The sequence below is a fragment of the Mastomys coucha genome, unplaced genomic scaffold (assembly GCF_008632895.1).
Source record: "Mastomys coucha isolate ucsf_1 unplaced genomic scaffold, UCSF_Mcou_1 pScaffold21, whole genome shotgun sequence".
Lineage (NCBI taxonomy): Eukaryota > Metazoa > Chordata > Mammalia > Rodentia > Muridae > Mastomys > Mastomys coucha.
In genome coordinates this window covers 81,640,510-81,659,853 of record NW_022196904.1, presented here as the reverse complement: position 1 = coordinate 81,659,853, position 19,344 = coordinate 81,640,510, and the positions used below count along the sequence as shown (strand labels likewise).

Sequence of the window (19,344 nt, the reverse complement as noted above, 5' to 3'; positions counted from 1 at the left end):
TTATTTTGGAAAGTTTAAGAGAGATAAAATTAGAAAGGTTCTTAGGAACTCCCAGGAGTTGACTTATTCTTGGTTGAGAATACTGGGGCACGCTTATATGGTACTGAGAATTTTCTGCTTCAGAGTTGATTTAGCAAAAGTGGAAAGGAAGGGCTGGAGAGGTGGCTCAGCAGTTAAGAGCACTGACTGCTCTTCCAGAGGTCCTGAGTTCAATTCCCAGCAACCACATGGTGGCTCACAACCATCTGTAAATGGAATCTGATGCCCTCTTCTGGTGTGTCTAAAGACAGCAACAGTGTACTCATATAAATAAAATAAATAAATCTTTAAAAAAAAAAAAAAGAGTGGAAAGGAAAAATACAGCTACAAATTGTCATAGCCTTATAGTAAAACTTAAAAGTCAGTAACGTCCTCAAGGTTTAAAAAAAAAAAATCCCTAAACTAAACTACAAAAGAGCCAAGTCTGTTCTGGTCCCCAGTGCCTCCTTGTGCAGCCGTGCCACCGACTCCAGCACACATAGCTGGCTCCTGGGAAAGATCCCAAGCTCAGGCTCTGAAGATAACCACAACAAAGTGGAAGGAATCTTCAGCAAGGCTGAGAGAGCCAACAAAAACATACATCCCCGTTCTTGCATCTCTGTGAGCAGGCTCTGCTCTTCATTACAGACTTCTATGACTGAATTTGTTTTTAAATGTCATTGGTGTTTGCAATATGCCAGGGGTTCAAGTAACTGTGGGACCCTCAGAAGTTGTTGCCACTTTATGTTCAGAGTACACAGCTGAGAGATGACAGACACAGGAAAATCACATTTCGATGTCAGTAGAAAAACTGAGGAATTAACTCTCCAGTGCTTAAGAAAGCATCAGAAAGACTTTTTTTTTTAAATCTTTTTTTTTTTTTTTTTAGGTTTTTCGAGACAGGGTTTCTCTGTATAGCCCTGGTTGTCCTGGAACTCACTCTGTAGACCAGGCTGGCCTCAAACTCAGAAATCTGCCTGCCTCTGCCTCCCAAGTGCTGGGATTAAAGGCATGCGCCACCACCGCCCAGAAAGACTTTTAAATAATGGTTTACATTGAACAAGACTAAGATGTGAAAGCACATGATGGTTTGGAATTCTCTTTGTTACTATCTTAGGCTGAAAGTGGCCTCATGGTCTAGGAAGTGGCGTTTCCTAGGCAGCTCTTCTCATACCTGACCTGCTTGTCACAAGGCAGCATAAGGCCATGCTGCCTAGCCACATGTTCTCTAGTTTACCACTGCCTGATCCTGGCTATTCCTACTTTCAGGCAATGACAAGAGTCTTCCCCAGAGTCCTCCTGGCTTCTCTCTGAACCTTCGTAAGACCAGGTCATATGAACCACACACACCTTTAGCTCTTGATCATAGCAATTCTTTTTTAATAATTTATTTAATTTTACGTACATTGGCGTTTTACGTACATATCTGTCTGTGTGAGGCTGTCAGATCTTGGAATTACAGACTGCCATGTGTGTGCTTGGAATTGAACTTGAGTCCTCTAGAAGAGCAGTCAGTACTTTCAACTGTGGAACCATCGCTCTAGCCCCATATCAAATCTTAAAACTACTCTCTTATTCAACATCGGAAAGGAAGGAAGAGCGCTTCAGGAAATCTAAGAGACTTACATGCCACCATCAGCAGGACAGGTGGCCTAGCAGTAGATTCAGATGGATTGGGGCTGGAATTTCAACTCTGTCCCTCTTACTAGCAGGAGGTTTCCTGAGCAAGTCATTCTCCAAGGCTTAGCTCCTCCATCTAGAAGGTAGAAATAGCATTACCTACCCCAAGGCCTACTGTGGGAGTTTAGTGAGGTGCTTTGGTAAAACACACACCATGGTACCTGACACATAGCGAGTGCTCTATAAATACTAATTCCTTGGCTCTAATGACTTTGTAAATGCCAGCTTCTCCAACAAGAAGCTCAGGAAGATAGATCATATTCCACATATTGTATTAGACTGTCCATAGTCCTGAGCTCATAGTTCAACACATTTGCAGGCCCTTAACTAAGCAGTTCATAATTTGACCTCAAATAAGAATGACAGTTGCAGATTTGTTCTATATCAAACTAGGAAATGCTGGTACCAGGTACCTACAAAGCAAACCTGCTATATTCCTTTCCAAGAATTCTGATTAAAAGTCTGCTTTGCTAACTTCTATTTAGAAGATAGGGTTTTATCCTGGAGATGGGGCACAAGCCTTTAATCTGAGCACTTGCAAGGCAGTGGCAAGCAGATCTCTGTGAGTTCAGGCCAGCCTGATCTATATAATAAGACTCCAACCCCTGCCCCAACATGCCCTAAAAGTCAGGGCTTTTGATTTTTACTGAGGTGTGTTGTTGTTGTTGTTATTTTTGTTTCTCTCTGTACTTTTGCATTTTCATAAGTATGCTTTATTTTATAATTTTAAAATAAAACAGGAAAGCTTACCAAAATCAGAAATGAAATTTAGACTATTACAAAGACTTCTTCCATTTAGCTACACAGATTTTTTTAATTATGTGAAAACATTCCCCAGCTGGGTATGAAGTATATCTATAATCAAAACACTGGAAAGGCCGAGGCAGGGAGATCCCTGGAATTTGACTGCAGTCTGGTACACATCGCACGTCTTAGGCTCTCTTGGGCTGCAGAGGGAGACTCTGTCTCAAATTTAAATTTTGAAATGTTCTTCCTTTCTCATCCCTTTGCTCCTCCCTTCCTCCCTTTCCTCCCTGTATCCTTCCTTCCCTCATTCAATAAAATCCAGAACCTTATACATACTAAACAAGAACTCTGTTACTGGTTTATACCTCCAGCCCTGAAATTTCTTTCTTTTTTTTTTCTTTTTTTTTGTTTTTCGAGACAGGGTTTCTCCATGTAGCTCTGGCTGTCCTGGAACTCACTCTCTAGACCAGGCTGGCCTTGAACTCAGAAATCCACCAGCATCTGCCTCCCAAGTGCTGGGATTAAAGGCGTGCACCACCACTGCCCAGCCCTGAAATTTCTTATAATTAAAAGTTTTGAGGCACTTGCCTCACATGTGCATGGTCCTGTATTCAATCTCCAGCATAAAAAATGAATGACTGAAAGAATGAATGAGAAAAATACTCAAAGGTGAATCTGATAGCAATCTGTTTGGGATCGTGTCTTCTCCCAATAGACTCCTCCTGGAGTCAGGCAAATACAAGCTCTAAACAAACAACATATAAGTGCTCTAATGTCAAATGTCTTTAAAGAAACTGCATGCCACCATTTCCATAAACACTGTCTCCCAGTAAGTCAATCCTAAGCCTACCTTTCACCTGGGGTTTGTCGAAGGCAAGAGATCAGAGACATGTTAGTTAATAAAATAAAATAAAGGACACACAAGACTAAAGCTTGAAACTGAATTTGACTTCTCTCTGTTCTCTAATTCCCTAGCTGACTATTTATCAAACTGGTAGTCCTCTCTTTTGTACCCCCTTGGCACAGCCCCATGACAGATTCCATCCTACCTCACTGTGCTACTGTGGAGAGTGTAGCGGGTTATTCAGCCTCTGTTCTTACCCAGCTCAAACTCAGTTTTCATAGCTTGGTATCAAAATACCTGCTAAACAGTTCACTCTCCCATTGAAAGAACCTTATGATGGCTTCTCACAGTTTTCAAACTCAAGGCCAAAACTTTTCAGCCTGTACACAACACTCTCAACTTCTTCAGCCTTGCTTCTAACTCTCACTGGATGGATGGATGGATGGATGGATGGATGGATGGATGGATGGATGAATGGATGGATAAATGGATGGATAAATAGATCAACAGATCAAACATACATATGTACATACACATTGGAATTAAGTTGACACATTCAGTATCTACACAGGTCTTGAGCATGTTCAATTTATATTTCCAATATCTCCTGTGCAGGACCCACCTCCTATATTGATCCCACATCTTCACTGGGAGTCTGCCTGCTGCCTACCTATATGCCTAAGGGTCTTAAGCTCCCAAGCTCCCTTGGGTTCTAACCCAAGACCATCCTCACCAGTATCCTCTGAACTTGAGGATGGCTCTCAGAAGTATCCAGTACAGTGGAAGAAGGCAGTCTACCATGGCTGAGGAATATGTGATTTCCCAGAAGGTAGGGGCAATGCAATTCAAGGAGCAAAGGGTGGGGCATCTCTGGGGGCAGAGAGGAAAGCCTTGGAGGGAGTGGCGTTGAACTGGACTGAAAAAAGATTGACTGGTGTAGAGGAGCTGGTGCCCGGGTTGTGCTTCTCCTGAGCTGCAAAGTAAAGCCAGTTACCTTCTAGTCTCCCCTCCAAGAAGTCTGAAGGAACACTGCAACTGCTCAGCCAGGCACTCCAAGTGGACTCCACTGGCAGCTCCTTGAACCTTCCCTCCTGAGAGAGATTTCTAACATTTGTGAGAACATCCTTTAAGAGGCAACATGCTGTTATCCTTTCATGGTTACGTTTTCATTTTCAACAGGACCTCACACAGATAACGCCCCAAACATTGGATTTTTCAAGAATGCATTCAGCGAGTTTTCCAAAACTCTGCTGATGTTTTGTCCAAAGAGAAAAAGCACAGGAACACACTATGCCTGTCAATGTGGAACAAATTATGTCCTTCTCTATAGAATAGTGGAGTGCGGACACCAACCTTTCTATCACAGGAGAAAAAGATGACTGCCTGTCTGACCAAGTTCAGCACGTCCCTGTTAGGATGTTTACATGCATGAAACTACCCTTTCCCCTCCCTCTCCTCCAACCTGCTGACTGAGTTAAAAAAAAATCAGACTTGGACACAGAGAGAATGGTGTTTCATAACAAGCCCACAAAGCACATTTTGCTCTTTAATATTTACCACATGGGTAGAGCCTTTAAACGATAAGAAGGAAAGGCCCCATTGTACACTCGCCCGTCCCACCCTGCAAGCACAATGTTGAATTGTCCAGTTAAGAAATACTGTGCAGGGAATGAGGCACTGTAGTCACAACACAGAGAAGAATGAGATCAAGTTTCCCTCCACAGGCCAATGGAGCAGACAGGCAGGTGAGCACACTGCAGGGTGGCAAGCAAAGGGTCGGCAGGCGATTCCATAAATGGGTGCTGAGCAGAGAAGGCCAAGGAAGCAGAAAAGCAGGGACTCCTCACTGAGCCGCAAGAGAGCTATGCGAACCTAAGAAGACTCTCCAGTGTCCTGAGAGCTCAGAAAGCCTCCCAGACAAGTAAGTACACATGTGTATAAATAAAATCAAGGTGGCCAGTTGAATAGTATAGTTGAGGCAAGATTGAAGTGAGGAAAGGAAAAGCGAGGAGCCAAGTTGGCTCACAGAGCTGTGTCTAATTTTGCATATTCCCCAAACTATATAAAAACTAAGCAAAGAGTTCTTTTCCTCCCCTCTACTAACGAAACCTTGCAAGTACAGACACAAATGAGGGAAGAGAATGGTGTCAAATCTGGGAGGTTGGGAAGAGATGAACTGGGGAAATCTGAATCCTGAGACATTCACAGGAAAAATCAAGACTCAGCTGTTTAAACGTCCAAATCTTTATAATGGACAGGACCCAGGCCCTTCTCCTCCTAGGCTAGGATGCCAAGATTAAGAACACAGGGCAAAGCTGCTCAAGGACATCCTTCTCCAGCTCCCTCCTCACCGGCCAAACTCTGGAAGTCTCGTCACTGGGGAGCATCTATACAAATGTCTAGCATTTGCTCCAAAGACTCTGGGGAATAAGAGTCAAGGCTAGAGAGGCAATAAAAGTATCTGTAACTGGCCATGGGAGCACCTGAGCAAAGAGAACACTGTTCCTCTTCTCTACATTTGATGTCATCAGGATTTCTCACATTAGGTTGGCAGCATGTCTCAGACTGGGAGTCTCCAGACAGATAGGGTAGGAAGCACACCACTATAAGTACAATGGATAAGGGCCTCCTACTAAGGTACAATGGATAGGCCCTCCTACTCCTCCTCTTGTCTATCAGCACACTGTCAGGTAGAATCTCACTCTGCAAAGAAAATGGAAGCAGCCAAGGAAAACCTGCAGACGCTGACACCAGGGATCCTCACAATGAAGCCACAGCAATCTCCCTGCACTTAGCCCAGAGCTAGTCATCAGTATCCTACGTTTGGGCTTTCTGGACCACATGTTCAAATAGCTTTGTTGAAATAGAATTCACGTACCACACAATTGGTCTTTTAAAACTTATGATTCAACATTTTAAAAGTATGTTACAATCAATCTTAGAACACTTTCCTCTCCCCCTAAGAAACCCTATCCCCAGCCTCCAGTTCTGGGTAGTTACTAATCTATTTGCAGTCTCCATCACTTTGCCTAGTCTAGTCATTTCTTAGAAATGACCTCATATGCCGGGCGGTGGTGGGGCACGCCTTTAATCCCAGCACTTGGGAGGCAGAGACAAGCGGATTTCTGAGTTCGAGGCCAGCCTGGTCTCCAGAGTGAGTTCCAGGACAGCCAGGGCTATACAGAGAAACCTTGTCTCGAAAAACCCAAAAAAAAAAAAAAAAAAAACAAAAAAAAAGAAATGACCTCATATTCTAAGAAGTTTTTACTGAGATGTTTCTTTCACTTATTATAATGTCAAGATCTTGATACTCCCATGTCCCCAGCCACACACACACACACACACACACACACACACACACACACTTATTCTAGAGCAACATGGCCAAGAAGTCACATTTCAACATTTCAGAGTGACTTCTTAGGAAAAGTACCTTGGGAAAAAAATTAGATACTACATAGAGAACAAGGAAAGATGCCTCTAATATTCTCATTAAAATAATTAAATAAGTCAGGTAGTGGTGGTGTAAGCTTTCCCAACACATAGGAAGCAAAGGCAGGCAGATCTATGTGAGTTTGAGGCTAGCCTAGTCTACATGCCTAGTTCCAAGGCAGCTAGAGCTACACAGAGAAACTCTATCTCAAAAACCTATAGTAATAATAATAATAATAATAATAATAATAATAATAATAATAATAATAAAATAGATAAAATGGCTTAGAGATGGCTGGAAAGATGGCTTAGGAGCTAAGAGTGCTTGTTGCTCTTACAGAGGACCTGAGTTTGGTTCCCAATACACAGACAATGGCTCATAGCTATCTCTAACTTTAGTTCTGAGGGGTCCAATGCCCTCTTCTGGCCTCCAGGGCCACCAACCACACACGGGTGCACATACATGCACGCAAAAACTCATACACAAGAAAAAGTTAAAAACCTTGCAGCCACAATATAAACAGGACAGTTTAAGAGGAAATACTGTGAGAATAAAAAGAGTTCTTATAAAGTGTTAACAAAACCACAGAAAGTATTAAAACTCAATAAAAGGTTTAGAAAATAAACATGATGAAATGCATAAAACAAAACCAAAAGAAAGATGTGGAAGATAGGAGAAGCTATGAACATTTTGGTAGATTGGTCCAACAGGCTTGTAGTTGAATTAAAAAAAAAAAAAAAAAAAAAAAAAAAAAAAAAAAAACTCCCAAGAAAGAGAGAAGAGAAATGAAAGAATACCCTAATAATGTAATTCAACAAAACGTCAAAGAACTAAAGGATTCTGATTGTCATGTTGGAATGATTCAGTTCACCAACCACTGTAAAGATCTTATGAAATTTCAGAAAACAGCGGATGAAGAAAAGATTCCTTCCATAAGCTTTCATTCAGGGAAGAAGCAAATAGGCTCCATACAAAGAATGAGCAGCCAGAACCCTTCTGACTTCTTTCTCCACAGCAGCAAGGTGACAATGGAGTGATGATACCTTTAAAAGGCAGAAGAGAACGACTTCCAACACAGACTGCAGTGTCTAGGTGTGCCGGTTCATCTGTACTGTCAAGCAACTGTGTTTAGAATCACCATGGAAACCTACTTCTGGGACGTCTATAAGGGTGTTTCCAGAAAGGTGTAACTGAAGACAAAAGACTCACTCTGAATGTGCCAACACCATCTAGTGAGCTGTGCTTCCAGACGGAATCAAAAGAAAGCCAGCATTTGTTTTTCTGGGCTTTCTGACCACTGACATGGTATGCTCAGCTGCCCAAGGCTCCTTTCATTAGGACTTCCCTGCAGTGAGAAATTGTACCCTCCAAAGGTAAGCCACAATAAATCCTTCCCACCTGAAGTTACTTTTGTTAGGTATTTTATCACAGCAACGGGAGAAGTAAGTAATGTGTTAGGCAAAAGATAAATCAAGTCTAAAAGCTCTTTCAAGCACAAGGGATTATACTCCATTCACTTTCCCAGAGGATTGTGCTTCATCAAGTGATAGACAAGAAACAGGTTTCCAGGGCAGGAGGCCCCCAATACGACTACCACACACAGAAGCCAATCAGGTTGGAAAGCATTCATGGTATAGGCATGTTGAAGATGGTCACTACCAGCCACTCCACTGTCAGTAAGTCCTTTCTTATGTCACAATTCTGTTTTATATGTCTGGTTACTAAATCTCAAATACAAAAGGAGATCCTTCTTACACCCATTATCCAGACTCAACTACTGTCAAGTATTTGGCATACTAACTAAATCTATCGCATTTACCTTTGTTTAAACATTCTTTAATTCCACTTCATAGCACTTTATCTCAAAGTCCATAATTATATCACCTCTCCTTTAAAATACTATTATCACTCCTAAAAATACCAGTAGCTCATATTTATCACCTAACAATCTGTGATAAAATTTCCCCAAAATCTTTTTTAAGTGCCTTCTTAAAAATAGAATTATATGTTATGAGTTGAACTGTGTTGCAATCCCCCAAATTCATACTGAAGCTAGCCTACTCCCAAACCCTAAGAAAGTAGCTATAATTGGGGTCAGAGCTTTTAAAGAAAGAAGTTAAATGGCCTCAATCTGATTGCTACCTTTACAGAAGAGGGGACTAGGACACAGAAACAGGTCCATTCCTGAAGGATAGAGCAGAAAAGCAGGCTTCGGAGGAAACTAAGATCCAGACACCTTCACGCTGGTCTCCCTACTTTTAGAATTGAGAGAAAAGTCCTTTAAGCCGCCCAAGCCTGTGGTGTTTTGTTACAGCAGTCCCAGCAAATGAATTCACTCTATCCCAAACCAAAGAAAGATTCAAATACTCTGTCAGTTACAGAGTTTCTTTTAGATGAGGTCTCACTGTACTACAGAACGCCTCAGGTCAAGTGGTCTTTCTACCACAGCCTCCCCAAGCGCCTGGAGCTACAGGTGTGCACTACTGAGTCCAGCTCTGGTTATAAATCTTAGGTCATTACTCTTTTTTTTTCTTTTTTCTTTCTTCCTTCCTTCCTTTCTTTCTTTCTTTTTTTTTTTTTTTTTTTTTTTTTTTTTTTTTTTTTTGCTTTTTCGAGACAGGGTTTCTCTGTATAGCTCTGGCTGTCTTAGAACTCACTCTGTAGAGCAGTTTGGCCTCGAACTCAGAAATCCACCTGCCTCTGCCTCCCAAGTGCTGGGATTAAAGGCATGCGCCACCACCGCCCGGCTCTTTTTTTTTTTTTCTAAACATCCTTACCTTGTTTCAGAGGCCAAGCCAGTTGTCCAACACCATGTCCTAATTCCAAATGTATGTGTTGGCTTGCTCAACCTGTCCTCTTCTTCCTTGTCTCCAGTAAATCTAAGCCCTGATGCTTGACTGGTTTTAAGGTCTACTGTGAGGTCAGGACAGTTGCTGGGGACTAGTACACACTTTCCTTAACCTGACAAAGAATGCAAGAATGCCCATGGGTGGGTGGGGGTGGGGAGCAGGTTGCTTTCTGCTCTTGACTTGAGAGATAGCTGTGCACTTCCTCCTTGGTGTCTATTTGGGTTTAGGGATGGCACTCACTTTAACTTATAGGAGTGTGATTCTGAGCTACTGCCTAAGAGCTGGAGGAAGGTCAGGGAAACTAGAAACGACAGAGCAGTCCACTCTGTGGCCACATTATAACCCTCAGATACCCCAGCAGGACACAACCCGATATCCCTTACACTTATTCTCCATGTTTCCTACTTTCTCCTTGGAACCTCCCATAATCCCCAGGGGCTAAGAACCAGACCGACCCAGGGTTACACCCATTAGGTTTATGCTGGCTTCTGTTAAAAACAAAAACAAAAACAAAAAACAAAACAAAACAAAACAAAAAAGCAGCATATTTTAAATAATACAAACATGTCTGGTTAAACCTCCAAGAAAAGGAAGGGAATGACAACCACAAAACCAGGAGGGTTACAAACACTGTTTCTAGGGAATCAACGATTTCCATCTAATTAACTGAACGATGGATGCATCATTTTCATTTTAATCTTAGAGCTTAAAAGCACTCCTCAGTCTGTGTTAACTTGGTTTCCTTGTGAGCCTTCCACTAAAGCTAAAACACAGGGTTTACAGATAAAGTTACAATGAGAAAGCCTAAAAATGAAGTTTACGAGAAGGCAGATGAGCCCCTCAGGGATGCTCCTGGGGGGGGGGTATCATTGGGGGGTATTTACTGCCAAGATCAATCATGATGGCTTCCTGGAAATCTATCCATCAAGAAAAATCCTTTCCTTCCACTAAGTTACCTAGTGATGAACTATCTGACATCTTAAACTTCTCCCTGGGAAACCCAATAATACGGCTCCATGTATTTTTCCAGTAAGGAGACTTCCAGGTTGCCCCAGGGAATTCATTTGCCTCAAATTCATAAATGGCAAAAAGCCGGGAGGGAGGCCGAGCAAATGCTTCAGATGACAGAACTGGGATACGGCTTGGCGAGCCGGAGTGACAGGTCAAATCTAAGCCCAATTTATAATAACGTCTGCCGGTGGCTGAGAATATAGGATTTGCCAAGAGCTTTACATAATTTGTCTCCTTTAATCCTCAGAAGCGCACTATCAAGTCCAGGCTGGGACCATAACTGGTACAAGGTCACGGAGCAAGTTAACCGCACAATCACACATCACCCAGCCTCCCAGGTGTGGGGTCCACTCCCAAGTGAGATGCCCTCAGCACCCAGTAACTACCATTTTAAAAACCCTGGCACCCTCAGAGAACTGGCCCAAACCCTGACTCAGACCCCTTTGGGCATACCAAGGTACTGACGTGACACCTTCAAAGAAATAACAGATCCAACTGATTCTATGAACATTAATGGAGACCTCCATTTGCCCTCAAGAGCTAGCTGCAACCCACCCATCCCCAGCTTGGCTGTGTCTGCTGTCTTGTATGTATTTGGGACTCAGCAAACTCAAGCTTTACAGTTTAGGGGTCCCCCTCCACAGACCCCTGAGCAAAACCCCTCTGCCAGGCTGTCTCCCACCTTTTGTCCTCTCCTCCTCGGGGCCACTGGTATTTGATGGGGGTGACGCTGAAAGAACAGTGCGCACAGCTACAGCACAGTCATATCCAATGGAGCAATCTCCAAAGACAGCCCAAGAATTTTAATGAAAACCAGAAAACCCCTGGCTGCAAGGCAGGACTGCAGTCCAAGCCCAAAAGCCCCTCCTTCTGCAGCTAAGAATCCCTGAGCCAGCTTCCTCCCGGAGTGCAGAGGGAAAAAAAAAAATCCATTCTGCATTCAGTACTGCCTTTCACGGCAGCTGCTTTCTGGGATTATTTAGGTTAGAGCAAGGCACTTGCTGACTGCAACAGGACCCAGGACCCTGCGGAGCACAGGGTGTGGCCACAGCAGATCTGTGCCAACAGATTATGAAACAATCGGTTTTTTTTCTTCTCCTTAAAGGCTCCTCGTTCCTTTTGCCAAAGCTGCCTGCCTGCCCACAGCTGCATACAAAGCTAGTGGAGAATCTTAACAAGCTTAAAGGGAAGGGACCAGATTTCACAAACTTGAGAAGCAGAGGGAAAGGAAGTGTGATTCCAAGAGCACTTGCCTCCTGCAGTGATGCTGATCTCAGCTTGCACCCATCTCTATGCGGATGGGAACTGTGAACTCTGTGTGATGGGGAAAAACAAAAACAACAACAACAACAACAACAACAAAAACCCACCAGCTCAGAGAGGTTGGGTAACTTCTTTAGGGTACCAAGACCAAAGTTTAGTACAGTAAAGCGCATCGCAAATACAAACCACAGGGCTTGGGATGCAGCCTGCTAGTAGACTCCTTGCCTGGGATGCCTGAAACCCTGGGTTGGGTCTTTAACACCACGTAACCCAGGCAGGGTAACAAATGCCTGTAATCCTAGCACTTGGGGAGAGGCAAGAGAGCAGTGGGTCAAGGTGAATTTGAGGCCAGCCTATACAACATGAGTCCTAGGAAACGGAGAGAATGACCACAAACTAAAGCCTGAATGTTGGCTCACACCTATAGTCTCACCATTGGAAGGCTGGGAAAGGAAGACTGCTGTGAGCCTGCTTCCAGACCAGACGGAGCCACAGAGTGAGCCTCCCTGTCCCTCACCACCACCACCACCTCAACTCCGGTCTTAAAACAAAACAAAATGTCTTAGGCCTGTAAGGGCCTGGGTTTAATCCTCAGCACTGAGGTGGGAAAGAATCAAATTAAATACCCTGGACTGCCTCTCCTAATAAAAAGAAGAAGGAGAGAGAAGAGAATGTTCACTAGCTGTACACTGGCTATGTGCCTGGTACTAAGCTAAGCTATTCGATGACATTCTATCACGTAATCGTCAGAACAATTAGATAGGATAGGAGTCACTTTTATCCCCATTTTACCACGAACAAATTATGGCTTTGATGTTACCTGGCACCAATTTTAACCCTAGGCTATCTAACTCCCACCTTAAAGACTCCTGTAGCCTATACAAGGAACTAGCTTAGGCCATCAGGTCTCACTGAGCTTGCTCCTTCCCAATATATTCTAAGCTTACCTTCAGTCGCCCCTGGTACCCTGCAGCAGAATCATAGAACCACTGGCCCTGGAAAGTCTGATCACTAAACCCCTTCCTTCTCAAGCACGTGGGCTCTGCTGACTCTGCACGAGGGGAAAGAGGAGGCTGCCACCGTTAGCCAGAGACCCCCATGTGTGAGAAACAGGCAGCTCCTTCCTGTACATTACCTCATCAATCCACACAACTTTACAGCAGCCTCCGCCCAACCACACACGGGCTCATTTTGTATTCTGAACAGGAGACCGTGTGCCTCTACCTAGAGCAACTGTGATTTCCCAAAGGAAGGGACTGTCTAGACAGAGCATCCCAATCCATCTTGACAAGACAGGAGCTACGTGTGGCCGCGTTGTTTGCTCACATAGCTCTCAAGGACTGTGTTCTGTACCCCAATGAAGGCTCTGTGCTTGACACTCGTAGGTGGTCATACTGAGTCCCACCCAGTCCAACAGCTCATGAGTTAGAACCATCTTCCAAGCCAAGCAAGTGTCTCTTGAGAAGGGCGTATCACAGGAACATGACACCCTCACTTCTGGGCCAAGCACATACAGGCACAACACCCAGTTTCATGAAGCAGGCTGCAACTTGAAGGAACTCTTCCAGGCACAGACAGCGAGGCTTCATGGTGGCTCTGAGGCAGAGTACGCACACATATTCCAGGCAGCTGCGTCTTATTAACCTGGAGAATATTCTATGAGGCAGACAGGATGGCTATTGGGCAGAGACAGCAACGAAGCTCAGAGAGGTAATATACTTTGCCTAAAGTCACACAGGAAAGGCTAAAGCTCATATTCAAATCTGACTTGTTGGTGTTGTTTGTTTAGTCTGTTTATTTGATTGGTTTGGGGTTTTTGTTTTGTCTTTCAGTTTTTGGTTTTTTGATTTTAGGTCCCCCCAACCCCTACTGTGTTTGTTTGTGAGACTATGCTGGCCAAGAACTTGTTATATAACTAACACTGGCCTTGAACTCATGATTCTCCTGTCTCTAACTCCCAAGAACTGGGATTATAAGAATGCCTCACCACATTCAGCCCATTATATAATTCAAACTGGCCTTGAACTCAGGACCTTCTTGCCTCAATCTCTTGCATGCTAGGATTACAGACAAGCACTACCACACCTAGCTTCAGATGTGTTTTAACATGATGTCAACACCCTCTCATTCTGGCACCCTCTCATTCTGGCTATGAGTTGAGAACAGGTGAGCCTCTCTGACAACGGAGGATTCCAGCTGAGAGGATTCCAGCTGAGACCTGAAAGAGGAGGAGTCAGCCTCTTTTTTTTTTAAAGTTTTATTCATTATTATAAATAAGTACACTGTAGTATGTCTTCAGACACACCAGAGGAAGGTGTCAGATCTCTTTACAGGTGGTTGTGAGCCACCATGTAGTTGCTGGGATTTGAACTCAGGACCTTTGGAAGAGCAGTCAGTGCTCTTACCTATAGAGCCATCGCTCCAGCCCAGGAATCAGCCTCTTAACTTAGGAAGTTGGGGGTGGGAGTTGGAGGAGTGTGGGCAGAAGGAACAGGAAGTGCAAGGACAAACTGCAGGAAGAGGTGGGGAGCACACGGGAACAGACAGGAAGAGGTGGGGAGGACACGGGAACAGACAGGAAGAGGTGGGGAGGACACGGGAACAGAAAGAGTCTGAGCGCTATAGGAAGATGGATGATTCAGGAGACAGGGCCTTGGGAACCACGACAAACAGTCTGATTGTATTCTAAGGGCAATGGAAAACAAAAGACAAATCTAATGGGGGAAATGATGTGGCTCAATTCATGTTTAAAGAGATAATACTGAGCCCAGGAGCTCATTCAGTGAAGTGCTCGCTTTGCAATAACAAGGACCCGAATCTTATCCCTAGAGTCCAGGTGGGAGGGTGGACCCCGACGATCATGCCATTATAAAACCATTATTGTGTATGCTGACCTGAAAAATAAATTTAAAAAATATTAGAGCTGGTGAGATGGCTCAGCACGCTAAGGCACTCACCACTAAGCTTGACCCACCTACCTGATTCCTATCCCACGAGAACACTGACTTGACCCCATCCACAGTTTATATATGCATGCACAAACACATACATATATAAACACAAAAATAAATAGATGTAATGAAAAAAGTTAAAGATTTATTTTAAAAGAATTAAAACATTCCGGTGCTGTGCGGAGTAAAGACTACATAAAAGAGGCAGGAGTTGGAACAAGGAGAAAGAGGATTAGGAGTTTGGGCCACAGTGAAGGCAGTAGAGATGGATTTTTCATTTGCAGATGTGTGGGACTGAAAACACTTGCTGGTGGATTGTATGAGAATGCTGACAGACACAAATTCATAGGCCTCTAGCTTGATCTGGGTGAACAGGGGTAACTTCCATAATCACTGGATGAATGCAGCTGAGCTGCTGGGCAGGGTGCTGCACACCTTCAATTCTAGCACTCACGAGGCAGAAGCAGGCAGATCTCTATGAGTTTGAGGCCAGTCTGGTCTACATAGAGTTCCAGGCCAGCCCAAGGCTACATAGTGAGACCCTATCTCAATAAACAAACAAACCAGAGGTACAGAGATGGCCCAGGGAGTGATTTATTTGTCATACATGTATAAAAACTTTAATTCAGATTCCAAGAACCCATGTCAAGCCAGAAACAGTCTCATACATTTGTAATCCCAGTGTTCATATGGTAGGATGGAAGGTGGAGAAGCTCATGGGCCAGCTCAGCTAGCTTGGCATCCTCAGCAGTGCATAAGACACCAAGTCTCAAAAAGGTGAAAGGGAAGGATCAGTTCCTAAGGTTGTTCTCTAACACACACACACATATACATACACACACACATACACACACACACACAGACACATACACGCAGTGTCAAATGCACATATGTACATGAGCATGCACACATATACACATTCCAATATATACCATATATACACATGCCCATATACCACATACATACACAAAGTCAAACAGATAAAAAAAAGTACACAGTTATTTCCATGGTGATACTGAATCTTCACTTCTAAAAGCAGGATACACCAGGCAGGACAGACCACAATCCTTTCCAACCAGCTCTAGTCCCTTCCTTCATTACTGAAGACCAAAGGGAACTGTTACAGTTATAGTAAGAGGATGGATGGATGGATGGATGGATGGATGGATGGATGGATGGATGATGAATGGATGGGTAGATGGATGGATGGATGAATGGATAGATATAATAGAGCCCCAGAACTGGGGAGATCCTTACTGAAGTCTCGGGATGACGTGACCACCCAATGACTCACAAGAGACCAAACTTGCTGCAATCACATGAGGTTTATTGGGGATACCGGTACCTGGGTCGATCTCGTGACCTTGTCGGCCAGAGGAGTTCGACCCCCGAACACAAGAAGTGTCGGGTATTTAAAGGGAAAGACCACAAGCTGGGGGCAGGGAGAGGGTTACCAAGGAAACATAACATAAAAACAGTGGAAAATTTCAGAGAGACCCAACCCAAGGTATTCAGTTAGGGAGGGGAACATATTCATTCTAGGAATGTAATCTTCATCTACCGGTCGACAGGGTGGAGAGCCTAGTAAACCAGTAGACCTTCATTCCTAGTTCCGCCCTCATTGTGGATCATTCAGGAGGGGCAGGTATGGGAACCAGAGCCCTAAGGCTCTGAGTTAGCCAAGTTCCTGGAACTACCCACTTCACATTTTTTGGCTTGTGGCAGAGGTTTTCCATGCCTCCTTTTAAGTAAAGGTTACACATTATACATACATTTCTATTAAATGCCCTCATTTTAAATTCTAAGATTCTCCAGCCTTTCAGATAGACAATAGTTTTATTATTTTATGTGTATAAGTGTTTTGCCTGCATGTATTTATGTGCCCCTCATGCATGCCTGGTGCCCAAGGAGGTGAGGCAAGGGCATTGTATCAGATCTCCTAAGACTGGAGTTACAAACAGCTATGAGCTGCTATGTGGTGCTAAGAATTGAACTTGGGTCCTCTGCAAGAGCAATACATACATGTAACTGCTAAGCCAACTCTCCAGACCCAATTGAAACAGTTATACCAAAGATTAGTTAACAATTAAGGAATATTTAAAGGTAGGTGATAATAGGAGAAATTTTCTTATTCATATAGTCAAAAGATCATGAAGGGTTGGGTGAGATATGAGAAGAAACATGGGCAGGTAATCAAGCTATTCTGTATTTAAGAAGAAATGTTCACACATTTCTCTATTTTGAGGGATTTCTCAAAATGCCTACAAGTGACAAGAGTATTCCACACTCTGTCTCTGCCTTGAAGTCCCTGAAGAGTCTTGACAATGGAATATAAATCTACCCTGCCTCCAACAGCTTAATAAAACTTCCTTTATTTAGTGTGGATTATCCTTAAGTGATATGAAATAATTATTAACAAACCCAGGGCTTTAAGTTCAAAGGATACAGAGCTGTGAACTCAAATCCAAGGACCGTGGCCATATAGAGAACTTCTGCTTAACAAGGAAAAGCAAACAAAGTCTGTGTCATCCTTCACATAAAAAAAAAAAAAAAACAAAAAAAAACAAAAAAAAACAGTAGTCTGGATAGGTAGTTATTTTTAGAATAGTATCAGTAAATCTATTTTAAGGCTTGGGGTTAGATGGAGATTAACACATAGACCTGCACCTGGCCAAGACTGAGAAAAAGAGAGAGAGAGAGAGACAGATAGACAGAAAGAGACAGAGATAGAGAGAGACTGCAGGATGTTCAATCCTCAACGGCACATAAACTGCATCCACTCCTCCTAAGGCTCAGGGATCATTTTGGAAGAGGGAGCAGAAAAACTGGCTGGTTTTGTGTCACCTTGACACAAGGAAGAGTCATCAGGGAAGAAGGAGCCTCAGTTAAGGAAATTCCTCCAAGAGATCCAGCTAGAGGGCATTTTCTCATTCAGTGATGGGGGAGGGGGAGGGCCCAGCCCATTGTAGGTGGTGCCATCCCTGGGTTATGGCCCTGGGATCTATAAGAAAGCAGGCTGGCTGAGCCAGTCATATGAAGCAAGTCAGTAAGCAACACCCCTCCACTGACCTCTGTATCAGAACCTGTCTCCAGGGTCATGCCTTGTTTGAGTTCCTGCTCTGATTTCCTTCATGATGTAACATGGAAGTGTAAACTGAATAAACTCTTTCCTCCCAACTTACTGGTATTTCACTTACTGGTCATGGTATTTCACTGCAGCAATAGAAACCCAACTAAGACAAGGTGTATGACTACAAGCAATCAGTAACAAGGTAACTGCACACATGAACTCACAGTAGTTGCATGCAGAAAACATGCACAAACTCAAGCCAGACCAAATCCTAGCATGGAGAGAGGAGTTGGGCACAAAGGACCTACTGGCAACTTTTAGCTTCTGGTAGAGGGAGAGTGTGGTGATTTAAATAGAAATGCCCCCCATAGGCACATATATTTTAATATTGATCATTAGGGAGTGGCACTACTTGACAGGGATTAGAAGTGTGACCTTGTTGGAGGGAGGAAGTATGTCACTTCAGGGGGAAGCGCAAGATCTCTCCTTTCTTGCCACGGGCCGCCAATCCAGATGTAGAATTCTCAGATGCTTCTTCCAGCACCAGGGTCGGCCTGTGTTCCACCATGGTTCCTGCCATGATGGCAATGGACTAAACCTCTGAATGTAAGCAAGCCCCAATTAAATGCTTTCTTTTATAAAAGTTGCCGTGGTCATGATGTCTCTTCACAACAGTAGAACACTAAGAAAAAGAGTCAATTTTCTCAAAGAGTGTAGCCATTGGAATATGTACACCAACCATATTCCAGTAGGAGACCACACATTCAAGAATACTTGGGTATCACAAATCAATCTTGTTAAATTTTGTTAAAAAGACACACAAAGTAGAGTGGATGAGGTAGTAGGGATAAATATGAACAAAATACATTGTAAGAAATTCTCAAAGAACTAGCAAAGATGTTTTAATTATATATTACCATTTATATGTTTTAGTTCATGAAAATATGTATTACCATTGTCAGGTGAGTAAAGTGTCTTAGTTAGGGTTTTATTGCTGTGAAGAGACGCCATAACCAAGGCAACTCTTATGAAGGAAAACGTTTAATTAGGGCTGGCTTACAGTTTTAGAGTTCAGTCCATTATCATCATGGCAGGAAGCATGGCAGCATGCAGGCAGACATGGATCTAAACAGGTGTATACCTTGATTCAAAGGCAGCAGCAAGAGACTCTTTCCCAGGCAGCCAGGAGAAGGATCTCTCCACAGAGTGGAGCTTGTGCACTAGGGGCCCTCAAAGCCAGTCTTCACAATAACACACTTCCTCCAACAAGGCCACGCCTCCTAATAGTGCCTCTTAGCCAGGGGTCAAGCTGCCAAGAACCAGCCTCAGCTTGGAGAGGGATTCCTGAGAGAGTGGTGTTTGGGAGTAGCAAAACTTGAAGTCAAATCGTGGCTCCAAGTTGGTGGCCTAGGTACTGCTGAGATGGCTTTTCAGATTGCTCTGTGCTCTCTCTCTCTCTCTCTCTCTCTCTCTCTCTC

General features: G+C 43.5%; 1 protein-coding gene across 4 annotated transcripts in view; it reads right to left on the bottom strand.

Moving 5' to 3' along the window:
* Positions 1–19,344, bottom strand: part of Rab30 (RAB30, member RAS oncogene family) — a 95,259-nt gene that overhangs the window by 44,088 nt on the left and 31,827 nt on the right. Inside the window, exon 1 of one of the 4 annotated variants that reach the window (XM_031387380.1) lies at positions 11,265–11,363. The exons of 2 other annotated variants lie outside the window; for them this stretch is intronic. The gene's annotated coding sequence lies outside the window, so the exon portion shown is untranslated. Of the gene's footprint in view, positions 1–4,283; positions 4,303–11,264; positions 11,364–19,344 lie in introns of those variants that run through there. One more of the 4 variants, XM_031387381.1, reaches the window with a different exon arrangement.